Below are 13,665 nucleotides of genomic sequence, written 5' to 3'. Positions count from 1 at the left end.
TTTTTTTTGGAACAGACACAAAGTGGAGTTTTATGTCATTTTCCTTTCTTTTCTTTTTTATATTAGATATTTTCTTTATTTACATTTCAAATGATATCCCCTTTCCCAGATTCCCCTCTGAAAAAAAACCCATTCCCTCCTCCCTCCGCTCACCAAGCCACCCTCTCCTACTTCCTGACCCTGGCATTCCCCTACACTGGGGCATAGAGCCCTCACAGGACCAAGGGCCTGTCTTCCCAATGAAGACTAACAGACAAAGTCATCCTGTGCTACATATGCAGCTGAAGCCATGAGTCCCAACATATGTACTCTTTGGTTGGTGGTTTAGTCCCTGGAAGAGCCGAGGTTACTGGTTAGTTCATATTGTTTTTCCTCCTAAGAGGCTGCAAGGAGCTTCAGCTCCTTAGGTCCTCTCTCTAGCTCTTTCATTGTGGACTATGTACTGAGTCTGATGAATGACTGTGCGCCTCTACTTCTGTATTAGCGGGGCACTGTTAGAGCCTCTCAGGAGACAGCTATATCAGGCTCCTGTCAGCCAGCACTTGCTGGCATCCACAATAGTGTCTGCGTTTGGTGATTGTATATGAGAAGTATTCCCATGTTGGGCAGTCTCTGGATTGTCCTTTCTTCAGTCTCTGCTCCACACTTTGTCTCTGCAATTCCTTCCATGTGTATTTTGATCCCCATTCTAAGAAGGATCAACATATCTACACTTTGGTCTTCCTTCTTCTTGAGTTTCTTGTGGTTTGTGGATTGTATCTTGACTATTCCAAGCTTCTGGGCTAATATCCACTTATCAGTGAGTGCATACCGTGTGTGTTCTTTTGTGATTGGGTTACCTCACTCACGATGATATTCTCCAGATCCACCCATTTCCCTACAAGTTTCATAAATTCATTGTTTTTAATAGCTGAGTAGTACTCCATTGTGTAAATGTACCACATTTTCTGTATCCATTCCTCTATTGAAGGAAATCTGGATTCTTTTCAGCTTCTGGCTATTATAAGTAAGGCTGCTATGAATATAATGGAGCATGTGACCTTATTACATGTTTAGTGTCTTCTGGATATATGCCCGGGAGTGGTATAGCTGGATCATCTGTAGTACTATATCCAATTTCCTGAGGAACCACCAAATTGGGTTAATATTGTATTCAGTTACTTTGCTGAAGTTGTCTTTCAGCTTTAGAATTTCTCTGGTGGAATTTTTGGGGTCAGTTAGGTATATGATCATATCATCTGCAAAGAGTGATATTTGGACTTTTTCCTTTCCAGTTTGTATCTCTTTTATCACCTTTTGTTGTCTAATTACCCTAGCTAGAACTTCAAGTACTATGTTGAATAGGTAGGGAAAGAGCCTTGTCCAATCCCTGATTTTAGTGGAATTGCTTCAAGCTTCTCTCCATTTAGTTTGATGTTGGCTACTGGTTTGCACATATTACTTTTACTATGTTTAAGTATTGCCTTGAATTTCTGACCTTTCCAAACCTTTTAACATGAAGGGATGCTGGATTTTGTGGAACATTTTTTCAGCATCTAATAAAATGATCATGTATTTTTTGTTTGTTTGTTTGAGTTTGTTTATAGAGTGGATTAAGTTGATGAATTTAAATATATTGAACTACCCCTGCATTCTTGGGATGAAGCCTACTTGATCATGGTGAAGGATCATTTTGATGTGTTCCTGGATTCAAGTGGCAAGAATTTTATTAAGTATTTTTGCATCAATGTTCATAAGGGAGATTGGTCTGAAGTTCTTTTTCTTTGTTTGATCTTTGTGTGGTTTAGATATAAGCATAATTGTGGTTTCATAGAATGAACTGGGTAGTGTATCTTCTGTCTCTATTTTGTGGGATATAAAAGAACTTCTGGGGGAGTCACCATCCCTGACCTCAAGCTGTGTTACAGAGAAATAGTGATTAAAAAAAAACCTGCATGGTATTGTTACAGAGACAAGTAGAAAGGTGAATGGAATAGAACTGAAGACCCAGAAATGAACCCACACACATATGGTCTCTTGAAATCCTCCATTGCTGATGTGATTACAAGCTGATAAAATCCTCTGGAAATCAGTTTATCTGTCCCTCAAAAACTAGGAATAGTACACGAGGACCCAGCTATACCACTCCTGGGCATACACTCAGAACATGCTCCAACATGTAATAAGGACACATGGTCCACTATGTTCATAGCAGTCTTATTTATAATAGCCTGGAGCTGGAAAGAACCTAGATCTCCTTCAGCAGAGGAATGGATACAGAAAATGTGGTACATTTGCATAATGGAGCTAAAAAACAATGAATTCATGTAATTCTTAGGCAAATGGATAGAACTAGAAAATATCATCCTGAGTGAGGTAGCTCAATCACAAAAGAACACACATAGTATGCTCTCACTGATAAGTGTATATTAAATCAAAAGCTCCAAATAAGTAGGACACAATTCACCGACCACATGAAGCTCAATAAGAAGGAAGATCAAAGTATGGGTGCTTCAGTCCTTCTTAGAAGCAGAACAAAATACTCACAAGAGCAAATATGGAGATAAACTGTAGAGCATTGACTGAAGGAAAGGTCACTCAGAGTCTGTCCCACAGGTGGATTCATTCTATATACAGTTACCAAATCCAGACACTATTATGGATGCTAAGAAGTGCATGCTGAAAAGGGCCTGATATGGCTGTCTCCTGAGAGGCCCTGCCAGAGCCTTACCAATACAGAGGTGAATGTTCACAGCCAACCTTTGGACTGAGCATGGGGTCCCCAATAGGAGTTAGAGAAAGGACTAAAGGAGTTGAAGGGATTTGCAACCCCATAGGAAGAACAACAGTATCAACCAACTAGAACTCCAAGGGACTGAGCCATCAATAAAGGAATATGCATGGCTCCAGCTACATATGTAGCAGAGGATGGCCTTGTCATGCATTAATGGGAGGTCCTATGGAGGCTCGATAGAAGCCCCAGTGCATGGGAATGGAGGGCAGGAAAGTGGGTGTGGTTGGGTGGATGGAGGAACACCCTCATAGAAGCAGGAGGATGGAGGATGTGATAGGGTGTTTTAGGAGGGAGGGAAACTGGGAAAGGGGATAACATTTGAAATGTAAATAAAGAAAAATTTAATTTAAAAAAGTCTTAGAAAATAAAAGGACAGCAACTTAGAAAATTTATCACTTTTATAAGCAGAAAAATGATACTATAAAAACTTGGTTATTACAATGAGACTTTGTTGTTTTACAATCTTGGCAAAAATAAAAATAAAACACTAACAGAAATTTAGAAAATAATCCATGTAATATAATAGTGATTGCCATGAAAACCTAACAAAAAACAACAAATGAAAAACCAGAGAAGTTACCCATACAAAACATTTCTTGTTTTTAGAAAGGATTGCTACTCTTTTAATATAAATGTAATATAAATATAAATTATATACTGTTTTAATATAAATATAATTATATTCACTTTTAATATAAATGTAAAATAAATATAAACTATATATTGTTTAATATAATGTAGAAAGGCAATATTTCAGAAATTCAAAGCAAAAACAGTTTGATCTGAGTATAAATATATACATATATATAAATATATGTATATATTTATTATATTTATTATATTATATGAAGTAATGATGCTATAGATATCTAATAAAATAAAGATGAACACATTATTTATCAAATGAATTTGGAACAACTGAAGAACGTTTTGGAAAGTGTATTGAAGGAAACTATTCTTTACACAGTGTGGATATTAAATAAAAATGAATGTCTGTTACTTATGTGTTACATTCCTCAAAGTGTACTTTTGCACTTTGCAGTGCTCTATAAGCATGGAGACAGCTCATGTCCCTGATTCATACAGGTAAGTTGAGTTCTACATTCCCTCTTTACAAGGCATTTAAGTTATCCTAGGCATGAAAATATGTGAGATAAATCTACCTTGATGGAATTAAAATTGGTCTAGCACGAATGATACTAATGGAAACATATTAATACCCAATACTACTTTTCTATCAAGCTAAACAGCTATATTGCACAGATTTTAGTTTTGATGTTATGAATATTTCAAAGGACTTTGTTCTTTCTTGCTTTTCCTTAGTCTGTGCTCCCAGACTCACAGGAGGGGGAATCTCCAATTATTGTAGCTGTCAGTGATACTTCAAGTGGAAAAACACAAAGTGCTGCCTGCAGGACCTAGTTCCTTCTTTCATCTACTCCTTTCTTGTTTCACCTTTCCTTGGTTGATGGAGAAAGGGGGCTTTAGGGAAACTGCCTGAGACTCTTAACTGAAAGGGTTGTGAGGGGTGGGAATGACAGACGAAAGAGATGCTTAGAAAGAAAAATAAGACTATGAAATGTGAGCTCAATTGTGATTTTTATTTTTAGATTGTTACCTATGGGTAGAAAATGCTAATTAATTATTGATTTATTTAGTTTCACAGTGTTGTGTATTAATGATTTATTCAGACTTCCAGGGAATGATTTTAGTTAATTTTTAATTATAATTATTTTTTGAGTGTTGGAGACTGAACTCAGTTCTTCACACATAATATACAGGAATTTTATCTGTAAGATGTATTTTCTCCTCTCTTTTACTGTTTTATGTTTTTGTTAGGGGATGAGCACAGTCTAGTATTGATCTCACTGTATCCTATGCTGACCTGAAACATGAGATCCTCCTGCCTCAGCCTTCCTAGAGAATAAGATTCCAGACTCTACTAGATTTGTCTTTTGTGATCCCATTAAGTGAAGTTTCTAAATGTTCTAGTAACACATGAGGAGAAGATGTGGATATGCTAGGAAATCCTCCACTGCAAGTGTCATGAAGGTGAGTTGACTCATGGTCATTTGTTTTATAGATGTGTAGTTACTTGGTTTTGTCTTGTAACAAAATACCTGTGAATATCTCGTCCCTATAATTTAAAAGAAACACATGAAGCAGACATAGAAATATACCTTGTCATCAAGTGTGTGTCTGGGCTCTGAGATCCATTCTCACAGCTAACATAGAAGAGTGTTTTCCCTTATAAGTTTGTTCCAAGCCTGCCCTCTATCCTAGTGCAAATAGCTAAAATACATAAAAGTTTACGGAGTCCCAGTTGCAGCTTTTATACTATAGAGAGCTCAAAATTACTAGGATAAATTTAGGAAATCTATAGAATCATTATTAGGAATTATGAGATCTTCAATTTGTCTATATAGCATTACTACAAGAGAGTACATCTTGGTTGATCTTCAGGAAATCTGACCAATATGGATGGCTAATGCCCAGGAATCATTACAATATGTAATAATTGCACTAAGGACATAACAGTCACTTCTTAGTTTTGCCTCCTTAGCAAAGCTAGGAGCTCTGATGGTTCCTGAGAAAGCTGCCTGTAATTCCACTCATATGTCCACAGTGAATAGAGCTGTGGTTACACAAAAATATAATTGTGGATTCACCCATCATTCATATATAGAAAAACAAACAATAGCCCTGTCTAGCATCAAACTATGATTCAATATAGCATCTATGAATACCTGAGTCTCAGGGTGCAATTTAGGATAAATTGCAGAAGTCTGCTGCTTTACTTTTAACTACAGAAAAGAAACCTAGCCAGGCAGTGGTAGCACATGCCTTTAATCCTAGTACTTGGCAGGCAGAGGCAGGTGGATTTCTGAGTTTGAGGTCAGCCTGATCTACATGAATTCCAGGACAGCCAGGGCAATACAGAAAAACTCTGTCTCAAAAAATCCAAAAAAAAAAAAAAAAAGTAAACTAAAACATTGTCATTTTCCATAAAGAATCACTCATTGTCTTTTGTGATAGATACACATATGTCAGAGTATAAGAATTAGGTTTTTGCAAAAACCTCCATTTTATGTTGAACATAATGCTTTCTAAAATCTGTTGGTGGCCCACATTTGCACGGCTTGTATTGCTTAAAGTAGATTATGCACACTGAGTACGCTGTTTTCTTTCTGTGTGTCTTTGGGTCTTTTAAAATTAGAGCTCTGGCTGTAAAATATTAGCAGATAATCCAGCAATCAGTGCTTATTATATTTTATATTATACCATAATTGAACTTCATAATTTTTGAATTTAACTTTTCACCCTTTATGTACCTATATGTATCTATAATTACATGTTTGCAATGAATAGCTTGGTTTCTCTCATAACATATATATTCTAAAAATACATATGTTATTTTAATAATTTTTGTTATAGTTTTTAATAAAGGTAAGATGGTGACATGAAATCACAAAAAACAGTATCAAATACTGCTTTTCCTAGTATTTTGTAAGCAAAATACATATTATCATGTCAGGTTTGAGATATTAGGTAAAGTCACTCTCTGGATGGGCAGGTCATGGTAGATGAGGCTAATTCATCTAATCTATTCTTAACACTGGGATAAAGGGATACAGCTCCCTATCTTGCACAACTTTCTCGTTGCTAAGTTTGGTGTAAAGAGATTCTAAAATTGATCTTGTCACCCATGATCTTCCTTATTATTTTGTTTTACAGATTTCTTCTCATTTACCAGGGTCAGGTGATTTGTCAGAAAAACCCTCTGAAATTCATTTCACACACACACCTGGTTTTCCTTTAGTACACTGCTATTTTAAGTCTCCATCCTTACAACACCTCTACAGCATTCCACCTGTGCCATTTTTGTGTGGATACATTTTACTTAACCCATGAGGTCATAGGCCCTCCACCATCAGGTCCTACGTAGACAGGATTACTTCAAGGACTCCTCACGTGTCCCTCTCTTCCTGTTTTCTCCCTCCTCATTGCCTTTTGACATACTGTCATTGAGAGCACTTGATAGTCTTTTGAAGAAAAATGTACTGTAATGCAAGGTGAAAATGACATTTACAAAACTATTTCAACTATGTAATGAATGTAGTGTCCCGCTGCTCTGCCCTGCGTGACAGGCCCAGAATTCTACCACATACCTGTGGAGGCGTGAATCACTGGTGGCAGCACTAGAGATCAAAGGCAGACCTGGTAGCCGAGACTTCAAAGGAACTGAAACCATTAATCCACTTTCCTGCCTAGAGCCCTTGTCTGAAGGGTGTTTTGTTGACAGACTAGAATGCTATTTCCCTGTTCTCACGTCTATGCTAAAAGCCAAAGAATTGTTCTGCTTAGCTATATATATATCTCGGTTCTTTTAGTAAAGACACACCTTGATAAAGCTTACTTGGTGTCCTGTTCTTTGTCTCCCAACCCGCTTATTTCCACAGGAACTCAATTACCCCAGTTCGTGAACACCCACGAAGGAAGAGAGACTGTGGGATGGTCTCCTTCAGATGGCGCCCAACGTGGGGCTCAAATACGGGAGAAATTGAGGGACCCTACCACAAGATACAGAGCTCTGGTTTATTAAAGAAGAAAAGATCCAGATTTATGTAGTCATTCTCACAGTAAGATTGGGTTAGCGCTGACCGGGAATCCGTGTGCGACTACAGGGAGTTTCTAAACAAGAACATCTGTATTCACCTGATACCTTAAAGAGCCTAGGGGAAATTTTTGGCGGTAGGTTATAAACATGGGTACACAGATTTCTAAAACAACTTCCCGGAACGTGGGAAAGCCGCTAGAGACTAAGAGAGTAAGGGTTAGATTTTCCACATTGAGAGAACTAACAGAGTTGGTTGAGGGCTTTTGTCCGTGGGTAGAAGACATGACTCATATAGATTTAAAATCGTGGGAAAAGGTAGGAAAAGCTCTGGAGAAGAACAAAGTGGATGGATTTCCCCTTTGCCTTTGGGGGATGGTTTTAGATATTTTAAAGGAGTATGAGAAGACCGAGCAAAAGGGAGAGCATTCAAGAAAGTACATCAGCTTTATGGCATCAGAGATGACAGGCGATAGTTCACTGGCCGATTCATACTCTACGGCGGCCGAGGTAGGTCAAGATTCCCTTGACTCCAGATTAGACTCTAAATATGCTTGTCAGAGAGGGCCCGTTTGAAGGAAGCACTCGGCAGGTAGATTATCCCATCGGGGTGATAAATCAGATTGCTACTGTGGCCCGCAGGGCTTGGTGTAAGCTTCGGGCTAAGGGAGTAGATGAGATGAGTCTGACCAGTGTCCGGCAGGGTCCAAAGGAGCCCTTTCAGAATTTTGTTGCCAGGCTACAGGAGACAGTAGAACGCTGAGAAATTCGTATATAGAGGGGCCTCTGATTTCACAATTGGCTTTTGAGAATGCTAATGCAACACGTAGATTTATTTTGCTGCCTCACAAAAGACAAACAGACATCTCAAGATATATTCATCTGTGTGTCAACATGGGACCTGCGTATAATCAAAGCACAGCTGTGGCAGCTGTGGTGCAAGAGACACCCACCCCTAGGGCCTTGGCCTGCAGACACGATAACAGAAGATGCTTTAAATGTGGTAGCTTTAACCATTTTAAGTGCGAATGTACAGATAGAACAAGTACTGCGAGAAAACAACAAGCGAGTGCTAGACAGAAAGTAGGTGATCAGAGCAAGAAACATAAACAGTAGACCGACGAGAAAAAATCTAAGAGATATTCAAGGCAATTTCCGCTCAAAAAATGTGGGTGGGGGCCTGCCCCAGGCCCCGTTTGGAAATCAGAATACAGTGCAGGGGGCCCAGAGACTGCCTATTCAAGAAGACCTTTATCTGAGTTCCTCAGAACGAGGCCAGGAAGTACAGGAGTGGAGCTATACTTCACAGGGCACACGGTATTAACCCCAGATATGAGAATTAAGATTTTGTCCACTAAAATTCTTGGTCTATTACCTCCAGAGACTCAGAGATTTGTGATTGACAGAGACAGTGTTGCTGTAGATGGTTTACTAGTTTATCCAGGCGCTATTGATCAAAACTATCCAATAGAAATAAAAGTTGTGGCATCTTCCCCACGCAGAATCATCTTTGTACCCACATTTGAAAAGATCGCTCAGCTTATCCTGGTTACTATGTCCGCTAAGGCTTATACTAATGAGACAGAAAAGAGATGCTCTGGTGCTCCTAAAATATTTTAGATACAGTCTATTACGAGTAAAAGGCCCTATTTAAAATTGAGTATTGAAAGAAAATTGTTCAAGGGGCTGATAGACACTAGAGCAGATGTGTCCACTATTAGAGCTCAGAGCTGGCCCTCAACCTGGTCTCTGACTGAGTCTATCACTCACTTCCAAGAGATCGGATATGCTAGCAATCCAAAACGAAGCTCTAAGCTACTTACCTAGAGTGATGAGAAAGGTAACTCAAGACTTTTTCAACCATATGTCGTGCCCAATCTCCCAGTCACTCTTTGGGAGAGAGATCTGTTATCACAGATGGGGCTGGTGTTATTAGCTCTAATGAACTAGATTTTAGACAAGAGTCCAAACAGGACATTGATATATACAGAGGTCATAAGCCTCATTCTGATGATAGAAATCTGACACATTTTCAATAGCGGCCACTGTCCTTCCTGTGCCCCATACAGATAAAATCAGGTAGATTAATGATACTCCTGTGTGGGTGAGTCAGTGGTCCCTATCTCAAGAAAAGATCCAAGCGACTTCTATGCTAATACAAGAGCAGTTAGAAGCAGGCCATCTGAGAGAATCAAATTCTCCATAGAACACGCCTATTTTTGTGATTAAGAAAAAGTCCAACAAATGGAGATTGTTACAAGATTTAAAGAAGGTTAATGAATGTATGATTTTACTGAGAACCTTACAAACTAGATTGCCATCTCCTGTGGCAATCCCAAAGAGATTTTACAAAATAGTTTTAGATTTAAAAGACTGTTTTTTTACTATCCCTTTGCACCCTGGAGATTGTGAGAGATTTGCTTTCATTATTCCATTTGTGAATTTTAAGGGGCCCATGAGAAAGTTTGAGTGGGTTGTTCTGCCACAGAGAATGGCAAATAGCCCTACCCTATGTCAGAAGTTTGTTACAAAGATAATAGAACCTATAAAAAACAAATGGCCATTTGTTTACATTGCCCACTACACAGATGATATCTTGATTGCTGGGAAATTTCCCCAAGACGTAATGTCATGCTTTAAAGATTTACAAGCTGCCCTTAATGAGAAAGGGTTAATAATTGCCCCAGAGAAGGTGCAGACTCAAGATCCATATAATTATCTAGGTTTTACACTTACAGATCAAACTGTTATTCCTCAAAAGATAGTTATACATAGAGACCAATTGAAAACCTTGAATGATTTTCAAAAATTATTGAGTGATATTAATTGGCTTCATCCTTACCTGAAACTTACTACTAGAGACCTGAAGCCTTTATTTGACATTCTTAGAGATAATTCTGATCCAAATTCTCCTAGATCCTTAACGAAAGAAAGAATATCTGCTTTACAGCAGGTAAAAAAGGCTATTGAGAATCAATTTATTACTTACATAGATTACTCTCTGCCATTACATTTATTAATTTTCAATACTAGCCATACTCCCATCACATTGCTGTGACAGAAAACACCTATTTTGTAGATCCATTCAAGAATGTGTCCTAAGAGTAATATTGTGCCTTTTTATGAAGCTGTTACACAGATGATTATGCTAGGTAGAAAACAAGCTATAACTTACTTTGACAAAGAGCCAGATATCATTGTTCATCCTTTTACTATAGAACAAGAATTTTGGCTGAAACTACATTGTACAGATTGGTTACTGGCTCAAATCAGATTTCAAGGAACTATAGATAACCATTATCCTCAAGATAAGCTAATAAAGTTTTTAAAAATACATGAAGTTATCTTTCCAAAGATAACAGCTTGGAAGCCAATAGACAATGCCCTTGTGGTGTTTACTGATGGCACCTCCAAGGAAAGAGCTGGTTATCTCATTAATAAAAAACAGGTGATTATAAATACTCCTGGTCTCTCCGCTCAATTGGCAGAATTAACGGCAGTTTTAAAGGTCTTTGAAGCTGTGTCTGATACATTTAATTTATTCAGTGACAACTTTTACATATTCAATAGCTTGCCTTTACTCAAAACAGCTGACAATTTTAAGCTAGACACGCCAACAAGAGCTTTATTTGCCCAATTACAAAACATCATTCTTGCACGTAAAAACCAATTTTATATTGGTCATATCAGAGCTCATTCTGGCCTGCCAAGACCATTAACCTGAGGCAATGACATCATTGACAGAGCTCTTATAGGAGAGATCTTAGCCCCAGATCCTATAGCCTTAGCTAAACAGGATCATGAGAAGTTTCACTTATCCAGCCAGACTCTGAGACTCAAACATAAAATTTCCAGAGAGCAAGCAAGAATGATCATTAAACAATGTCCTAAATGTGTTATTTTATCTCCAGTCCCACATTTGGGAGTCAACCCCAGAGGGCTGATACCTAATAACATCTTAAAAATAGATATAACACATTATACAGAATTTAGAAAGCTTAAATATTTACATGTCTACATTGATACCTGCTCAAGATTTATTTTGCTTCCCTACAAACAGGAGAAGCCTCTAGAAATATTATTGATCATTCTATAATAGCTTTCAGTGCTATAAGACTGCCCAGAACCATTAAGACTGACAACGGACCCTCTTACACTGAGAAGAATTTTTCTTCCTTTTACAGAGATTTTGACATTGTTCACAAGATCGACATTCCTTATAATCCTATGGGTCAAGATATTGTTGAACGTGCCCATTGTACGATCAAAAACTGGCTTTTTAAGACCAAGAGAAGAAGCCTTTTTCCTCAGAGGTCCCCCAAAGCACATCTTGCGTTTGTCCTTTTCATTTTGAACTTTCTACAGATCGATATTAATAATCGTTCGACAGCAGACCGACATTGACATCCTGAATCAGTAAATTCCCATGCTATGGTGTGGTGGAGAGATCCACTCACTAATACGTGACTTGGTCCAGACCCGGTTCTGGTTTGGGACAGAGGTTCTGTCTACGTGTTTTCCCAAACCGAAGAGAAAGCACGTTGGCTCCCAGAAAGATTGGTACAACAGATTGATTCAGAAAGGCTGATGCCTTAAGATAGGCTCCCCCCTGCCAGTTTTGCCCTTGATAGGCTTTTTTTTTTTTTGTATGTGTTTTTTTTTGTTCGTTTGCTTTAGAAAACTGCTAAAATCTGCTTATCCCAATTAAAACAGAAAAGCTCACCCTGAACAAAGTTTCGTGATCGTTTCAATGTTTGCTAGAACAGGCAACTCCCGAGAATGCTTAGATCCTGCTAAATTACCAGCTTCTCAAAAAAAATCTGCTTATCCCGATTAAAACAGAAAAGTTCCCCCGGAACAAGGTTTCGCTATCCTTTCAGTGTTTGCTAGAGCAGGCGACTCCCAAAAATGCCTGGCTCCCACTTAGCTTCCAGCCTTTCAAAGGTTAATTCAGTTTCCAGAGGCTTCAAAGAACTGATTTACATTTTCCTGAGACCATCTCCTGACAACCGACTTGGAGCCCTGGCTCCCAGCTACACTGTGCCCCACCCTACTGGATCCAGCGCCTGACTGACAGAGTTATGTCAGCCAGTTTCCGATATTATGATCAGCTTTCAGACCCCGGGTTTTGCAGACAAGCCTTGACATTTTACTTAGAAGATGGTACATCTAGATGAACTTTTCTGGCTGAGATGTTGCCCTAGGCTGACACATAGTCAAAGGCCATCTGGGTTATAGACGTTTCATGGCCTGGTTTTCCCACTGTGCGTAAGTGCCTTAGGAGACAGAGTCAGAAAGTGTATTACGCACCGCTATGTTGCCCATGTATTTGTGTCGAGATCGTTTCACATTTCCCTGCTTCAATTTTTAACGAAATAGAGTGAAATGTAGTGTCCTGTTGCTCTGCCCTGCGCAACAGGCCCAGAATTCTACCACATACCTGCGGAGGTGTGAATCACTAGTGGCAGCACTAGAGATCAAAGGCAGACCTGGTAGCCGAGATTTCAAAGGAACTGAAACCATTAATCCGCTTTCCTGCCTAGCGCCCTTGTCTGAAGGGTGTTTTGTTGACAGACTAGAATGCTATTTCCCTGTTCTCACGTCTATGCTAAAAGCCAAAGAATTGTTCTGCCTTAGCTATATATATCTCGGTTCTTTTAGTAAAGACACACCTTGATAAAGCTTACTTGGTGTCCTGTTCTTTGTCTCACAACCCGCTTATTTCCACAAGAACTCAATTACCCCAGTTCGTGAACACCCACGAAAGAAGAGAGACTGCAGGACAGTCTCCTTCAAATGAATATCACTTTTTGAAATTATTTTTTATAGGAGATAAAAACAAGTATGAAGTGACAGTGCTTTTCACTCACAGTCAGCCATTTCCTTTGCTAGAGAGAGTATACTAATTGTTAAAGAAATTGAAGCAAAAACAACTGATATTCAAATTGATTTAGAGAACTTACTTTAACATTTCAACTATATACTTTTAGGAGATCTTTCTGATGAAATGGACAAGAACTGATTTCTTTTGAAATGGTCCAGAATTGATGTTATTCCAGTGTTAATCAATACCCAAATGAGCATCATTCTCTCTTAGTGTCTTCACTAAATAGAGAACACCATGGACAATGTTTATGTTGCTTTGTCCAAACATTCTATGTCAACGAGCATTGTAGGTTTATATTTTCACTTCAGTCATTCATTGCTAAGCTCTGGAAAATTTACATTTTGAAATTAACGCTTTTCGACTTTACGCTTTTCATTCTCCTATTTTCAT

General features: G+C 38.5%; 1 pseudogene; it reads right to left on the bottom strand.

Annotated features, from left to right (window-relative positions):
- The window catches only part of LOC116101241, a 27,677-nt pseudogene extending 14,766 nt beyond the window's left edge, over window positions 1-12,911 (bottom strand).
- Between the last annotated feature and the right edge of the window lie 754 nt (window positions 12,912-13,665).

This window comes from Mastomys coucha, unplaced genomic scaffold (genome assembly GCF_008632895.1).
Source record: "Mastomys coucha isolate ucsf_1 unplaced genomic scaffold, UCSF_Mcou_1 pScaffold21, whole genome shotgun sequence".
Taxonomy (NCBI): Eukaryota; Metazoa; Chordata; class Mammalia; order Rodentia; family Muridae; genus Mastomys; species Mastomys coucha.
This window is presented reverse-complemented; position numbering and strand designations above follow the sequence as displayed.